Source organism: Sabethes cyaneus, chromosome 2, assembly GCF_943734655.1.
Source record: "Sabethes cyaneus chromosome 2, idSabCyanKW18_F2, whole genome shotgun sequence".
Taxonomy (NCBI): domain Eukaryota; kingdom Metazoa; phylum Arthropoda; class Insecta; order Diptera; family Culicidae; genus Sabethes; species Sabethes cyaneus.
The window spans coordinates 137,235,002-137,247,742 of NC_071354.1; the positions used below are offsets into that span (position 1 = coordinate 137,235,002).

A 12,741-nucleotide genomic window follows, 5' to 3' on the forward strand; every position below is an offset into this window, starting at 1 on the left:
GGGGTCGGAGGCCACCAAACTGGATCGTGTTGCGGAAAGAGCCCTTCCACGATGACTTTCAGCTTTTGGGGGCAGGTTTCCTGCGGCGCAGATGTACCCTTCATCTTTTTCATTACCACCTGGTATGCACCTCCCCAGGGGTTTGAATCCGCATCGCGACATAGCTCCTGGAAACAGGATTTCTTGCTACGCCTAACCTCCTTCTTAAGCGCCGACCTTGCCGCTCTAAGATCAACTCCCCGAGCTTCAGCATCTGCATCGGTCCGGGCCCTCTGCGCTAGCCTTCTCGCTCTGTGGCACCTGGAACGGAGCTGGGCAATGGTATCACTCCACCAGTATACCGAGCGACGACCGTTCATTGGCTGCCCCGTCCTAGGCATAGTGGTATCACATGCCCGTACTAGGAATAAATTTCATCAATCATTTTTAAATATCGAAGTGTACCGTTTAGGTTTAGGTAAGTAGCCAAAATTTGTATAGCAGTCAGTACTTTTGATTCATGATTATGAGAAAAAATAGCAACTAAATGAATCTGTAGAATGAACCGAAAATAGGGGTGTTGCAAGTTACCCAGTGAACGGGGTTACTTGCAACACTTTTCTGATTTTACGTTTCTCATGATATTTAATTTGATTTCAAACCGCGAATGACTATTTTTAGATATTTTGTGTGTGTTTGCGCTAAAACAAGAGATACAGGAGGTATTTTTGGCGTCTCAATTTCGTCTATCGCTTTTTTAAGGAAATTCGGTGAAAATGCGGCATGTAGGAGAACTCAGAATTGCCGTTTCAAGGCACGCGGAATTTTTCACAATTTTATTTTTTCTGGAGATGGCAGTAGTGAAAATAACAACGTACAGATGAAAACTTACTTTGTACATACTGTATACAGGCCGAACTCGATTAGCCGGGGATTCGATTAACCGGGGATTTAATTATCCGGGGATTCGATTATCCGGGTTTTTAGACTCGATTATCCGGGTGAAAAAAAAAAATTTTTTTATTCGATGAATTATTTTAAACCTTAATGTTATAGTTTTCATGCTACATGATGATTCTTACATGACAAATCCCTAAAGCTACAAAATTCCTTTCTTCTATCCCTTTTATCGGCGAACAAAACAAAAATAAATCCAGTGATAATGAAATCAATTTTTTTACTTAAAAATCATCATCATCATCATAGTCATCATCATCATCATTATCGTAATCATTGATAAAAAAATATTGCAAAAAAGGTATCTGATGACTTTAGGGGAGATTGATCAATAATAAAAAAAGTCCTTTATAACACCTAAATATTGAAAATCATAACACACAAAAGATAATTTTGTTCCAAAAACAAATCATCAGTGGAAAAAATCGTAAGAAAGGAATTTTCTGACTTTTCGGAAGATAGATCAATAATAAATAAAACATTCATTATACCTAAAAGTCAAAAAACTTGACATACCAAAAAAAAATTTGTTCCAAAAACAATGATTCGATTATCCGGGTGATTCGATTATCCGGGCTGAAAATAAAAATCAACACCCGGATAATCGAGTCCGGGCTGTATTATGATAATGATTTATTTTACAATTGCTGCAAGCCGCATCATATTAGAAATAACAACACGAATTCATCGTTTCTTCTTCAAGTTCAAACATAAACAAAGCTCAATGTTGCTATTTGTTAGCTTATATGATGCACTAATTGTGTACAAGAACTAAACGTTAAAAAATAATTTCATGTCAATGAACTGACGCAACTTTGCACATTCATTTTTCCTACTCTGAAAGTGAAATTACTTTCCAATCGTATGAAAACAGGCAAAACAATGATATAATGGATTAAACTTAACTAAACAATAGGTAAACATCCGTTCTTTAAAACGGCATTGGCTACAAATGGTTATGTTAACAAACAAATGTGTTAGAGCTGTCAAAAGCGCGATGCGCAGAAGTATTGCAGGTAACCCCTGTGTTGCAAGTATTCCCGGATGACGGTATCGTATAAACGACGGTGCCAAAAATTTCAATGATTTTTAAGTAGAAACACATAACTTGCTGGTTATTATCTATCCCTGGTAGAAAAAGATACTGATGAGATGTTTTAAAGAAAAATATTTCAAACTGGGAATAATGTCATAGGACATAGAAAACTTCACTGACACACTTTGCCCCGTCCTACCCTACTATAACAAAGGTAAAAAGAAAGAAAGATGCTCTCTAGAAAACAGTTACTTGCTGGTGGTACGTGCCTGGAACCGAGAAAGGATTCTAATGATGATTTTGAAACTTTAGGTCAATACCTACATTGTTACGTAGCGGTTTTTGAAAATTTGAAAAATTGACAAAATAGCTGTAATTTTTCTAAAAATCACGTGTTTTTATCAAAAATCGCCAATTGAGGGCTCATAAAAAATTGAAAAATTGAGATATTGGAAAACGGTTACGTAATACTTTACACTGTGACACATATATATTGGAACAAAAATCATTTTGTGCTTGCAGCGGCATATACAATTAATACAAACAAACTATGACCATGTGTGTGTGGCATCATGACTTAAGTCTTACTTGATGTTTCATTTTCGTATTGTGTCTCGTTCGGTGTGCACGTACCAGAGTCTGAGTTACGGTCGTTGATAATAAATAAATTGTTGAACGGTGCTACATGCGGTACTATTATCCGTGACCTTAAACATCACGGTATAAAAAGAGGATTTGAATACTATAAACTAAAAAGATTTTTCGAGACGGGATCTGTTGAAAACTGTAAAAACCGGAAGAAAACGAAGTGTTAGAACTGCAGATGTCAAAAAGGTTGTTTGTGAATGAATTCATCGCAGTTGCGACCGGTCCGCACGAAAAATGGCAGTTCAGTTGAATATCGAAAGGAAAATCTTCGTCGAATTTTGAAAATGGATCTGGATATGAAAGCATTCAAAAAAGGTAAAATCCATGGATTAACGGAAGCAACAAAGCAAAAACGGCAGGAAAGATGCATATTGCTGCTCAGTCGGCACGGTGTTTCAGAAGTGATCTATTCTGATGAGAAGTTGTTTGTTCTTCAAAAATCGCAAAATGCTCAAAATGGTTGTGGTCGGTTTCGATCATGGACGTTCCAAAGCACAAACGGAATGTACCACGATACCAAAATTCATCAACGGTCATGGTATGGGGAGGCATTTCAAAGAAAGGGAAACTTTCTCTTGTATTTATTGACAAGGGTCTGAAAGTTAATGAGGGATTCCATGCTAAATGACGAAAAAATAACATATTTTTTATTTGTCATTTTTGATTTAGCTGAAACTTTGCATAGATGTTCTCTTCAAAAAAAGATGTCATTTTATCATATCAGTTATTTTTTTAGGATCCCGATTGCTTTTTCATAAGGACCTAACCAAAAATGGTACTAATGAATTAAACATTTTATGTTGGAAAAACGGTTTGTTTAATCGAAATAATGTCTTCAGCAAAGTTGTAGATAATAAATTTGCCCTTCTATAAAAAATATGTGCACCGTAAAAAGAATTTTTTGGTTGGTAAAAAAGAAAATAAAACTAAAAGGTTAAATATCTAAAAGAGCGCATTTTTTAAAATTTTTCTTATTTGACAGTTTATAGTTAACAATATATCAGTTACAGTTTCATGACTGGCTAGTTAAGGGCAAATAAGTTATAGTATTTTGAAAATTTCACGTTTTTTTTATTTTCACCAAAAACAATTTTTTACAGTGCAGAACTTTTTTAAAAGATGCGAATTATAATACTGTACAACATTACTGAAGATATCGTATCAGTTCCATAAGCCGTTTTAGTAATAAATCCCGAAAAAGGCGGTTAATGGTGCTGTACACCCACCGCGATTTCTCGTTTGTCTATTAAACAATAATGTTGAAATTTGGTATTTGATTAGCTTATACTAGGCGCTAGCAATATACCAAACTTCAAATTTATTGTTTAACGGGCAACTGAGAAATTGCGGTGGGCGTAAAGCACTACCCAACTTCGCAGCTTCCCGAGGCCTGGTGATCCGAAGCACCTTTTTCCCGCGCAAGGATATCCACAAAGCCACCTGGAGATCACCTGACCAACGTACAATGAACAAAATTGACCACGTTCTCATAGAGCGTCGGTTTTTCTCTAACATCACGAACGTACGCTCCCGTCGGGGTGCGGATATTGAATCTGACCATTACCTAGTAGCAGTACATGTGCGCTCAAAGCTGTCCACCGTATACCGGACACGTCAAAGCCGCACTCCTCGGCTGAACATCAGGCAGGTAGACAACCCACAAGCTGCCGAGAACTGCGCACGAGTACTGAGTGAGGCACTGCCTTCTTCAGAGAAGTTGGGTGCTTCATACCTCGAAGACGGTTGGCGCAGAATACGCTCGGCCATTGGAGAGGCCGCTACGGCACTAAGCCTCGGAGTACACAAAATGATTGGTTTGATAGGGAATGCCAACAAGTATTACCACTAGAGAGAACCTGGCCAAATACCGACTAGCTAGGAACCAGTTGACCACGATCCTGAAGAGGTAAAAGCGCCAAAAGGAGGACAGAGATCGTGAAGAATTAGAGCAACTATTCCGAGCCAAGCGCAAGTTTTATGAAAAGGTGAACCAAACTCGGAAGGGCTACACACCGAAACCTGACATGTGTAGGGACGAGGAAGGGAACCTAATTACAAATGAGCGCGAGGTGGTCGACAGATGGAAGCAGTTCTTCGATGTACATCTCAATGGCGAAGTCGCAGCAGGAGGCGGAACGGAAATTAACCGAGGAGCGCCCATGGAAGATAATAATGTCCTAGTACCGGATCTCCAAGAAGTCAAACGAGAAATCGGGCTGCTGAAGACCAATAAAGCCGCTGGGAAGGACCGCCTACCGGCAGAGCTTTATAAACATGGCGGAGATTTGGGAGGAGGAAAAGCTACCGGAGGAATGGATGGAAGGAGTGGTTTGTCCCATCTACAAAAAGGGTGATCGGCTAGACTGCTGCAACTATCGTGGTATTACGCTGGTAAACGCCGCCTACAAGGTACTCTCCCAGATCCTGCTACGCAGGTTGTCACCGATAGCACAAGGTTTCGTAGGGAATTATCATGCGGGTTTCATGGGGGCTCGCGTAACTACGGACCAAATTTTTACTATCCGACAGATCTTGCAGAAATCACATCGCATCACATCTTTATTGATTTCAAAGCAGCATACTATACAGCCGATCGCGACAAGCTATGGCAGATAATGCACGAACACGGTTTTCCGAACAAACTGACGCGAGATCAGAGCTACATTGGATCATGTGATGTGTTTTGTACGCATCTCTGGGACACTCTCGAGTCCCTTCGAGACGCGACGAGGGTTGAGACAAGGTGACGGTTTATCCTGCATGCTTTTCAACATCGCTCTTGAGAGGGTGATCTGAAGAGCGGGCATCGAAACGAGAGGCACGATTTTTGCCAAGGTTAGCCAACTTCTATGCTTTGCAGATGACTTCGATATCATATATTAATAGTGGAATTTAATCGGATAAAGGTTTTTTTTTAAATTTCATGTTTCATATACTACTAAGACGCTGCAAAAACTTCAGACAATTGACATGTTTCTCCTTTTATTGTATTTCAATGCAAATTTCAAAATTGCAAATCGTAAACACCAACACATACATATATTGATATATACACACACATTCATACATACATCCATACACGCGTACATGCGTACATACCCACATACATCATACATAATTGAATACCGTTAATGCGGGTAATTCCGATCAGCTCCTAATTCCGATCACTTAACTAAAGTAGTCGATTTTTAGAAGATGGAATCAAAATCCATAGTTTACGGGAAGCCTCATGATCAAAGCTTGTCGAAGAACTATAAATTTTAATTCAATTTTTCAAAAATCGGCTACTTTAGTTAAGTGATCTGATCGGAATTACCTGCGTTCACGGTACAATCGACGTTTGATTGATATATTTTGATTTTACACGTTTTAACGGTTTAATATACGGTGCTTAAGTGTTAAAGTTTGAATAACTTTTGAATGGATCGTCCGATTTTTAATAACTCGGTTTCGTTTGATAGATCTCAACAGTAATTTTCAAATAATAAATTGTAGGATATGTCTCATTGAATTAATACTTATACGTTACAAAAATATGTTTTAAATACTTTTTCCACATTTCTTCATATAACTTTCAAACCACATACCCAATCATCATGAAATTTAGAAATTAACCCATTTCCTCCCAGCGTTGCGAAATCGCAACGCACTTTCATTCGATTCTAGAGAAGGCTCGGTTTAAGATATCAACTTGGACCCTAAGAAACAAAGAAAGTTTGGAAAAAAATCTAATCGACCTGTTTTTGCTCAAAGGTCAGATGTTACATGTAACATAATTACAGCTGTGACAAAACAACAGGTTTTGCTATTTTTCAGACAGTTAAGGAAAAATGCTCATAAAACTCGATTTTACCTCTATTAACGCCTGACCTATCAATCAGTGTTAGTAAAAATCGGTTGCTTGCCAAAAAAACTTTGTTTCATAATTTTGATTATTTTTGTAATTTTAAGATAGGTTTGAAGCTTTGCGTTGCGAAAACGCAACGCTAAGAAGCAACGATATTCAAAATTTGCAACGGGAACGTTTGTGTTCGTTCGTTCGCTGCGGTATTTCATTTGATGTCGTTGCTTTTTAGTAAACAAATGAATGTAAATCTTATCTTTCGCTTATTTAAAATATCCCGGAAACATTATAAAAGTTTACATAACACAGAATTCGCAGCTTCAAACACTGATGGCAGATGGAGAAGCCGTTGTGATAAGAGCGTAATTAAATTGTTAAAGTACCTTGGCCTCCGGAATATCTGGAGGAATTGAGTGATGGCAACGACAGTTTCATGGACCCAAATTTAATGTTACAACCTTTCCGGAACGTGTTGGTAGGCATTTAATCATCTGCGATGACATGCATTTAGTATTCAAACTGCATACTATGCGTCTAGTGCAAAGATGGTCTCCAACCCAAATGTTTCGATATCTATCATAAAACATAACATGTAATACTCTAAGTCGTTCATTTAACGACCTTAACGCCCAGCGTTGCGTTTTCGCAACGTAGCGTTGCGGGACACAGGGTCAAAATTAAAAATACATGTCAGCGGCTTTTTCTTAGTTGACCTAAAAGAGAATTTTCCTGAAAATTTCAACTTTCTATCCCTGCTGGGAAAAGTGTGGGGCTTAATGGGTTAAGGTTAAGAACGCCTTTGTTTGGTGCTTAAAAAAACGTAACTGCGTCTCGCCGTCGGAAGCGCCGGTCACTGCGGGCCCCCCCACAGAAACCACTTCTATTTAGGTTTAGGTGCCCCAACGTTTGGGCAGGTTGAAGGTCGTGAATATTTTCGGCCGAATATGGCGTTCGGACATTCGTATGTCGGCCTTTTGTGATTCGGCCGTTAGATATATTATACCATTTGTTATTTCAGCCATTTGTGTTTCGGCCATTCGTAGATAATCCCTTGAATTCCATCGTAAACATTTGCTGTTTACGAAGCATAGTTACTGAGTAGAGAGGAACTTTTTATTTATTGCGGTTTTGATGTAATATTTCGTTATACGGGAAATACGATATAAACATAAAGTTATTACTCGTTGAAAAATTGAAGAAGCGTTTCACATCACTCAAAAATATCTTTAGTTTACGTAATGTGATTAAATCCCGTCAAGCGCTTAGAGGGGCGAAAGTGTGATTCGCGTACGGGACAAAAGTGCTGTTCAAGGTCAAGGTAAAAGTGTATAGATTATTACAGTTGTAAGCAGTGTATTACAGATACTAAAAATGCAGGACCAGTGTTCTGCAGGTGCTCTACATATATTGAAAGAAGCAGAACAGCGTCTATCCATGATTGAAAGAAAATAAAACGATTGCTAAAAGTGCAGTCTGACGAATGCTATAATACATCGGCGAAAAGTAAGAAAGGTGAATTTAAAAAAAAAAGAAAAAAGGTTTACATTTATTACAGTCAACAGATAAAGTATAATCCCAATGACAAAAATTTAATTAATACATATATGAACTAACCTAGCAGAAACATCTTTTAAAACAACGCTTATTGTTTTCACGAGACACATTAAAATCAAACACTTCATAGCAGCTATTAAAAAACCGGCACATACTAAGCACTAGTTCGCGTAACCCATAGTTAGTTCTTGAGTGCTGTTTGACGTGGATAGCGTGCAAACGAAGATTACGTCTTCTAGTATTGATATCTAGGCGACTAAGCAATTCAGGACAATCGATATTTCCTTGAAGGAGATCGCCGACGAAACACGCCATAGCCATATTGCACCTTCCTTCCAGCGGTTCTAAATTAATCAGCTTGCAACGGCTTTCGTAACTCGGCAGGTCACGTGGGTAACGCCAGCGTAAGTGTTACAGAGCAAACCTAATAAATTTCCGCTGAACTGCTTCAATCCGATGAATTGCATTTTGGTAAAAAGTTGACCAAACAATAGCGGAGTATTCCAGCATAGGACGAACAAGCGAGTAATATAGATATTTTAAGCAATATGCATCCTTGCAGCTTTCAGCAAAAAGCGGAACAGAAATCTTAGTTGCGAGGAAGCCCTGGATACAACGAAAGAAATGTGGTTCTTGAATGTTAGTTTCGAGTCAAGCAAGACTCCCAAGTCTTTAACAGTTGTTTCGCGCTTTAGATGCGTCTCACGAAGGGCGTAATCGTGCAGATACATGTTACGTTTGCGACCGAAGGAGATGACCGAGCAATTTGTACAAATAAATTACTAAATATAGCAATGTCTGGATTGTTGTCTTACTTTTGGCAGTAGAACACACGAGCAGACAAGTTTGTAAAATAGTGTTAACCTATTCCAATTCTTAATTTTTAGTTCATCTCACTTTAACTCGATTCTTTCCAACGTATTTAGCGCTTCCTCTTGCTTGTAGTGTTGTATTTTCCATGCTAAAGATAAAGCAAATGGTTAAGCTTTCCATACGATACCCATGCATATACAGCTTCAGCTATTTATCTTGCGAATGGTGATGATGGGTGATGATGATAGTGATGGAAGCATATTTAGATGTAACAACTGAACAAAGCAAGTCGTGAGGAATTTATAAATGGAAAATACTTCACTCATTCAATGGAGACGCTTGGCTATTTTTAGTGCTATTTGTGAAGGCGTTCGTCTAGTAAATGAGATAGGCTGAAACTAGTCTGTGATCATATCGGATGACAAGCACGTAAACCGATCAAATCGTTTGTACAGCGTTTTGTACAGTATGTTATCGTTTGGTAGACTAACATACTTTTATTTTTTATGAATTTTTTAGCATCATTTTTTATGATAACGAAAAATCGATTAATATTATACTAAGATGTTTGCTAGGTAATTTGTGTGTTCGAAATGTATCTTTAATTTTTAGATGATCTTCTACGAGGCTCGACTTTAATTTTAGAAAACTTCTAGCTCAGCATATATCGATTGGTTTGTTGGCATTCTTTCTTAATGTTTCCACTGACAGTTCACGTTTTCGAAACCCTGTTTTCCCACCTGTTTTCGGTACGACACTCAAGGATGCCATGAAATATAAGCTAATTCACATTCACTTATTCCGCTATTTGCATATTTTTGAATAATTTCAAACTGGAACAATTACACTTTTATATAAGAAAAACAAGCCCAAACCAGCCCGCTTTTCTTTCCACTGCACTATTAAACATACAATCATCCCTGTATTATGGGCCAGTTAGGCATGATGATGTTACAAAATTATTGGTAGAAACACAGATTTAAATCATTTACAGTTTATTTATAACTTTATTGGTTATAAATATATCATAATTTGATGTTCTGTAGGCAAACTTATTCCAAAATCACACACTTTTTTTGCAAAATAACAAAATGTAAGCATGTTCCATTCTCAGTATTATGGGCCACTTTTAAACCTGGTCAGAATTATGGGTCAATGCTCCCAGTATTATGGGTCAGTAAAACAAATTTGGTTTTATTTAGAGAAAAGCGAGCGCACGCTTGTGCGTGTGTGTGTGTGTGTGTGTGTGTGTGTGTGTGTGTGTGTGTGTGTGTGTGTGTGTGTGTGTGTGTGTGTGTGTGTGTGTGTGTGTGTGTGTGTGTGTGTGTGTGTGTGTGTGTGTGTGTGTGTGTGTGTGTGTGTGTGTGTGTGTGTGTGTGTGTGTGTGTGTGTGTGTGTGTGTGTGTGTGTGTGTGTGTGTGTGTGTGTGTGTGTGTGTGTGTGTGTGTGTGTGTGTGTGTGTGTGTGTGTGTGTGTGTGTGTGTGTGTGTGTGTGTGTGTGTGTGTGTGTGTGTGTGTGTGTGTGTGTGTGTGTGTGTGTGTGTGTGTGTGTGTGTGTGTGTGTGTGTGTGTGTGTGTGTGTGTGTGTGTGTGTGTGTGTGTGTGTGTGTGTGTGTGTGTGTGTGTGTGTGTGTGTGTGTGTGTGTGTGTGTGTGTGTGTGTGTGTGTGTGTGTGTGTGTGTGTGTGTGTGTGTGTGTGTGTGTGTGTGTGTGTGTGTGTGTGTGTGTGTGTGTGTGTGTGTGTGTGTGTGTGTGTGTGTGTGTGTGTGTGTGTGTGTGTGTGTGTGTGTGTGTGTGTGTGTGTGTGTGTGTGTGTGTGTGTGTGTGTGTGTGTGTGTGTGTGTGTGTGCAGTTCTCGCGATTTAGTGATCTTGTTGTATCTTGTACTGTACTCACCAACTGTCTGAGTGAGTTGAGATTAGAATCAATTTTTGCTTCTTCTTCAGGAAGCTCATTTAACTGATTCAATCTATGATGAATGGTACTCAGTGCTGTGTTCGGATTTCGAGTAGATTGTCAAGTTCATTCGAATCACGCAGAGGGCTTCATCAAGGGGATGGTCTCCAGGATAGTACATGACAAACCAAGTGTACGACAAACCAAGTGTACAAAATGCTATCCGGATACGATAGGCAGGACAACTTGCAAGAATGCCGAACAACTACCCTGCAAAGTATTTGCCTCACATTCAGTAGGAATAAGACGACCAGGGGTGCAGCAAGCAAGATGGTTTGACTAGGTGAAGAGAGTCTGAGAAATTGGAGAGCGTTGGCCTACAACCGAGTGCATTGGAGAAACTTTGTTCATCAGGCTTTGTTATAGAACGGCAAGCTAACTAAGTAAAGTAAGTAAGTTCAAGAAGAAGAAAAGTATTTGGTCCTGGCTTATTAGTTTTGGGTGGTTTCCAAAAATAACGGGGAACTGTACTGTACGGTAGATTGTGATCCTTTGCAACTTCCCCAAATTTTTTCGGTTTGTCTTGCTAAATCAAGAGCGTAATGCAATATATCAGGATCATGGAGCTTCGATTTATGTATATTGATTTTCATTGCACGTTTTTTAGTTTTACTGAGAAAATAAATTACAATTATAGTTAAAAACAGCGAATACTGTTGATCTATATGCTTGACCCATAATACCCATAATTTAATTTCGTATCTTAAAGCGGAAAATGCATTTTTCTAGGTGGTTTCACCGTAATTCTATGAATACATACCAATTCCCTCAAGCCTCAACTTCCATCCATTTTACGCTCAGACACACAACTTTATGCCGTTATTCAGCTTATAATTCACAGCCGACTTTTTATACCAACCGCAAAAATAACAACTTACAACTATCGGAAAATTAAGAAAATTAACGCATTGGAACTGAGTGTATTGCTGTCAACCATGCAGCAGAATGTTGCTGCTATCTATTGAACTCATACTCGATAATTAAATATTAATTTGTTACGTATAAAACGAACGTAAAGTATAGACTGGCCCATAATACTGGGGTGACTGTATGTATACTTGAAGCGCCTCGCTGTAGTTTTACTTTCGCTTGCCAATTTCAATAAATACTTTACGCTGCAAGATTAATATTAGACGACGTCTGAATGAAGTTAATAACTTACTTTTACTTAACAATAAAACAATTCTCACAACTATATTAATTATTCAAGTTTTCACCGCAATCATGGATTGATTGCCAATTTTATACTTTTACATTATACACTGGATATAATGAATATTTTTTTCAAAATTGTAAGTTGAGATATCAAATAGTTTTTCTCTTAAAATAGTCAAATAGCCATTTTCTCAAATAGTCAATAATGTTACAAGTAGTCTACAAGTTGATCTATCTTGATATTGCAAATAGCACATATTTCTGAAAATGTTATTTAAACTTGCAGATATTAATTCGGTTCAGTATAATTAAACATTCAATAAATTACAGATAGATTATTGAATCTAAATTTAAGATCGGGTGTGGAAATAATGGTGAAACACTGTGGCCCCCGTTAAGTTGAACGATTCCTTGTGCAAACTAACGGGGTTAGTTTTTATTTTGAACAACGGGCTACCCTAAACATGCTGAAACTTTATTGTTATTGTTTCGGTGGTGTGATTTAGTCGGCAGTGGCAAGCAGCGAATATTTCATTCTCCGATCGAATTTCTATCAGAATCGTTGGGCAAACGGAGTATGAAACATATTAAACACGCTAGATCAGTACAAACAAATCGCACAATAAGCAAAAGATATTATGTTGACTGTGACATTTGAACAATTTTTAATTTGCACGTCGTACGAATTAGCGGGATTCAAATGAACGAGGGTCTTTGGTCATAGAATATTTTATAAGGAGTTTCCAAACTGATAAACATTCGTAATACTTTTGTGCGTCTATTGCAAAATAACAAAAAT

At 38.1% G+C, this 12,741-nt stretch overlaps 1 protein-coding gene across 7 annotated transcripts in view; it reads left to right on the forward strand.

The window, feature by feature from the left end:
* The window catches only part of LOC128738463 (triple functional domain protein), a 114,651-nt gene that overhangs the window by 48,099 nt on the left and 53,811 nt on the right, over nt 1-12,741 (forward strand). The gene's annotated exons all lie outside the window — the stretch shown is intronic.